At 44.0% G+C, this 5,240-nt stretch overlaps 1 pseudogene; it reads left to right on the top strand.

Annotated features, from left to right (window-relative positions):
• The first annotated feature begins 1,013 nt into the window (after positions 1–1,013).
• Positions 1,014–2,918, top strand: LOC108791745 (annotated as a pseudogene).
• The last annotated feature ends 2,322 nt before the right edge of the window (positions 2,919–5,240 follow it).

The raw sequence follows: 5,240 nt of genomic DNA, 5'->3' as shown, positions 1-5,240 counted from the left end.
CTCCCCCCTCCCTCCTTTCCTTCCAAGCCCCCTCCCCTGCTTGCATCTTTGCAGGGAGGAGGCACATCATCGTTCCCCGGTTATCTAGTGGTGATTAGTAAGGTCTAGTACTGACCTTGTTTGTATCCAGTTCCCCGCTGCTTCAACTAGTCCCTTGCGTCTGTGTGGGTGCGCTAGAGGGCCGCAACCTGGAAGGTGTCCAGCAGCCAATCATCCTCACCACTAGAGGCTCTGTCGAATACCTGGCCCTTCTTAGATTCTGTGCCTCTAGTGCGTCCTCAGAACGCACAGACCATTCGTTCCTCTCTCCCTGTGACCTACATCCCCGATATCCCGCCTCTTTGTGACTCCTACCAACTCTGCAAACACAGGAGCTCACGTACCCTAGTGCCCTGGTCCCTAGACCGTGACAGCTCCGGCAGGAGCTGACAGGAGCAGCTCTGCGGTCTGCATCCGACAGAGATGCAGACCGTGTAGTTGCTCTCACAAGTCGGGCATGCGGTCCCTGACCGTGTGCCGACTTGTCAGCTGGCTTTGGAGACCGCTGGTTTAAATGATCATATGAGATTTTACAATTAGGGTTTACATCATCTTTAGCACCTTCCATTCACTGGGACTCAATACAATGGTGGTTCAGTTCTGCGACAGATGTACAGTGTATGCAGAGGTGTATCTACTACAAGGCAAACAAGACATTTGCTTTGGGTGGAACTTTCCATCAACGAGCTCAGCCTCCTCTCTCGGACGTTGGCAGAAGTGATACAACGCGCACCTGTTACTATTTAAACAGGCACTTGCTGAATCCAGCCTCTGACAGGATAAGTAAAATGTGTAGCAGGCATCCCCGCTACACTAACAGAGCAACCTATATTTGTATTTATAGGCTATTTGTATAGGCAAAACTTGTCTATAATTTAGGTAAGTGTTAATAGTCAAATATATAAGTACTCATAAAACGCAGATAACGCAATCTAATTTTATTCATCACAGCATTGGTACTATCCTTAGCAGCCATGAGTGAAGTGCGAAAAAGGCTAAGCGGAGCAGGGTACAAAAAAAATGCCAAAATAAGGAGTGAAAAACAAGCCAGGGAGATTGAACAGACAGGAAAAATGTATCTGTTTTTCACCAAACCTGTGGCCTCTTCTCCTACTGGGCAGGGTGAGGAGGTGATTGAAGAGTTAACTGCTGACATTTGTGAAAATGATATAGTTGCCACATGCAGTTATGACACTTCAGAAGCTAACAGTAATATTGTCAGTGAAACTGAGCCTTCTAAATCTGATGGAGGACCTTCGAGTTCAAGAGAATTTGATGATCCCGACGTACTAGTAAGAGTGAGTTCTGACCCTGCTGAATGGGTTTTAAATTATTATACCTGAGACCATGTGGCTAAACATGGAATAATTCAAAATGACCATCTGGACTTCACACAGTCTAGAAGGGTATATGCCAACACTTCTAGGATGCTAACGAAACACCTGTTTGAAAAAGAAAACTTTAATGGAGAGAAACCAAAAAGGAGCTATTGGGTTTACTCCAAAAGCAAAGGAGTCGTGTTTTGTGCTCCATGCCGTTTGTTTGGTGGCAAATCCCAGTTGGCAAATAGCTTCAATGACTGGAAAAATGGCACAGCTCGATTAACTGAACACGAGCGTTCAGCTGAACACAAATCCTGTGTGCTCTCTTTAAAATCAAGAGCATGGACATTGGGGAGGATTGATGAAAGTCTTAGAAAGCTGCGTTTCGAGAAAATCCAATATTGGAGAAATGTGTTAAAAAGAGTTGTTGCTGCTGTTAAGGCACTTGGTACTCAAGGACTTGCTTTCTGAGAGAAAGATGACCGTTTTGGTTCCACACACAACGGAAACTACATGATGATGTTTGAATTTCTTTCAGAATTTGACCTAATTTTAGCTGAACACATTGCCCATTATGGCAATGCAGGAAAAGAAGTCACATCTTACCTGTCGTTTACTACCTGTGAGAATTTAATTCAGCTTGTGGCTGATACTGTTACAACGCAGATAGTTAAGGAGGCAAACGCAGTGAAATATTATTCGATTATTGTTGATTCAACACCTGATAGCTCCCACATGGATCAGCTAGCCTTCATCTTAAGGTTTGTCAAGGAAGATGGCTTGCCGATTGAGCGCTTTCTACAATTCATTCCAAATCCTGGACATAAATCGGAACAACTGGCTGAAGTGGTCCTCACCACTCTTAAGTCATATGATCTTGATATTGCCAGCTGTTGTGGCCAATCATATGACAATGCAAGCAATATGTCTGGTCATGATAGAGGATTGCAAGCCAGAATTCTGGAAAGAAACGCACTTGCTGTTTATGTTCCATGCTCTGCACACTCTTGAAATCTAGTAGGGAAGCATGGTGCTGAAAGTTGCACTGAAGCCTACTCATTGTTTTGTTTCCTACAATACCTTTTTTTTTTTACTGCTTCTGCTCACAGATGGGAGGTTTTACAAGAACACTTATCTATGCCCAACACCCTATCATTAAAAAGATTATCTGACACATGGTGGTCAGCCAGGGAAGATGCCTGTCGGAGCTTAAATCGTAATTGGACTCAAGTAGTCCAAGCCTTAACAGCAATTAAGGACAAAACCACAGAGGCACTAGGAACACGCAAGGAAGCTGAAGGTCTACTGATTCAAATACAACGTCTGGAGACTGCACTTATGAGTGGTTTGTGGGGTACTGTCCTAGAAAGATTTGGTGCAGTAAGCAAAAAACTCCAAAGCATTGACATTGATGTTGGAATTGTATTGGAGATGTATGAGTCACTGATCCAGTTTGTTCACGACACCAGAGAATGTTCACAACTTATGAAGCTACAGCAATGGAAAAATCAACTGTCAAAAATGACTATGAGATTAAGAGGAAAAGTATACAAGTAGGGAAAAGTTCAGCAACTTCCAGCAAGACACAAGTAGAGGAAGCTCGAGAAAATGTCAGGATAAACACCTTTTATATCATTTGTGACAACTTGGTTGCTGAGCATGAGAGAAGAAAAAACTGCATATGACTCTTTCTTTGGAATGTTTGTAAAATTCATTACAGACCTATCAAAAACTGAGCCATGAGCAATATCCCAGCATGCAAATAAGCTTTGTACTCTCTACAGCAAAGACTTGGAACAGGAGTGTTTTGTTGATGAGTGCCTCCACTTTCGTTCATAACTCATAAGTTCTTCTGCAGAACACACCTATCACGTACCTGGTAGAGAGCTGAGTAGTGAGGAGGCCTCCTTTGCAACTCTGACCACCTCTTGACATTGGTGGTCAGTGAAGAAAAGCTCCCTTACATTGGTGGTCAGTGAAAAACCCCATTACATTGGTGGTCAGTGAAGAAAAGCTCCCTTACATTGGTGGTCAGTGGAGAAAAGCCTCCATACATTAGTGGTCAGTAGAGAAAAGCCCCTTACATTGGGGGTCAGTGGAGAAGAGTCCCCTTACACTGGTAGACAGTGGAGAAAAACCCCCTTACATTGGTGGTGTCACACTTCCATGTGTGATGATCCGGCACCGGGTTCTACCTCCTCCGAGCTGCTCGGCTTCCTGCCAATCTACTCTGAACCTCTCCATTAAAAGTCCAGCTCACTTGTTCCACGCCGTTCGAGCAACGTGTCTTTACACCTGGATTCCCTGTTTATCGCTTGCCTTTGAAAACCCTGCGGTTTGCTTCTACCTACCTTGTTCCCTTTGTGTCTCTGGATTCCATCTTGCTCCCAGTGAGATCCTGCACGTCCAGCAAGTGGATTGTTATCATCTTCTCCTTCAGTGACCCCTGTTCCAGATAGCCTCGCTCTTCAGTGTATCCCGGATTGCCGTGTTGTTGCTGTCTCCTATGACACTATTGTTTGGCCTCCTACCCTTGTGTCCCTCAGTATCAAGAACCGCTGGCCGAAGGCCTGCCATACACCTAGCAAATGACGTCTGGGCAGGGGCCAGCGGTGATCTCATGGCTGGCTCAGCCCAGTTGTAATGACAGATCAGCATCCCCAAATGACCTGGGGAAGCTGATCTGTCATTAAACAATAACAACTGGGCAGAGCCGGCCGTGACGGGCGTTGGCCAGGACCTGCTAGAAGACTCTAGCAGCTGCCAGTCAATAGGAAACAATTAGGCGGAGCTAGCTGTCACTGCGAGCTCCGCCCAATTGTTTGATTTTTATTTCATCTTTATTTACATTTTTTAAAATATTTGTTCTACTTTTGTTCACTATTTGCTATTCTGCTCGGTACCACAGAGCTCGGCGGCATTCAGATATTCGCTCACTGCCGTTCAGCCCCTCTGTGAACAGGGGTGAATGGCAGCGAGTGAGCTGCCGGAGCTTCGGCTCAGCTGACCCAAATGTTGGTTCGGCTGAGTCGAAGTCCTTCTGCACTTCGGCTCAGCCGAACATAAAGTTTAGTGAAGGAAAAAAAAATAGCAAAAAGAATTAAAGCCCCCCCCAAAAAAAAAATTTAAAGTTACACATAAAAAAATAATTAAAAAAAAACAAAAATGTTTTAAAGTCCCCACCCATACATACACATGCAAACATGCGTCAGGGGCGCATACGTTCAAAAACAACGATTGCGCCCATTACGCCGCACATGTTACATATCAACGCGAACGTCACAGTGAGAGCAATCATTCTAGGGCCATCAATCACTGATAACACTAAACTGATGAGCTGCAAAAGCTTTTAAAGCGTCGCCTATGGCCAATTTTGGGTATGGTAGTTTTCTGCGATTTCGCGGGTGCGCGCAAATTTAAAGCTTGACATGTTTGATGTCTATTTACCCGACGTGACCCCGACTTTTATATTTTATAATATAATGTAATAATATAATGTTTCCTAACATCATGTAAAAAAAAAAAACTTTTTTTTTCAAAATTTTCAGTCATTTTTCCTAATTATAGCAAAAAATAAAACCCATAGTGGTGATTAAATACCACCAAAAGAAAGCTCTATGTGTCCCCAAAAAATGGTACAAAATTAATTTCAGTGCAGCGTTGCATGACGGAATAAATGTCAAAGTACTGCAGCGCTGAATACTGAAAAATTTCCTGGACAGGAAGGGGGTCTAAACACCTGGGGGGAATTTATCAAAACTGGAGCAGACAAAATCTGGAGCAGATTTGCACTGCAGCCAATCAGCATCTCTCTCTCATTTTCAAATCCTACCTGAGCAAACTGAAGAGAGATGCTGGTTGGTTGCCATGGGCAACTGC

This window comes from Nanorana parkeri, unplaced genomic scaffold (genome assembly GCF_000935625.1).
Source record: "Nanorana parkeri isolate BGI_ZX_2015 unplaced genomic scaffold, ASM93562v1 scaffold571, whole genome shotgun sequence".
Classification (NCBI taxonomy): domain Eukaryota; kingdom Metazoa; phylum Chordata; class Amphibia; order Anura; family Dicroglossidae; genus Nanorana; species Nanorana parkeri.
The sequence above is the reverse complement of the archived record's forward strand: the minus strand, read 5'-3'. Positions and strand labels throughout refer to the sequence as shown.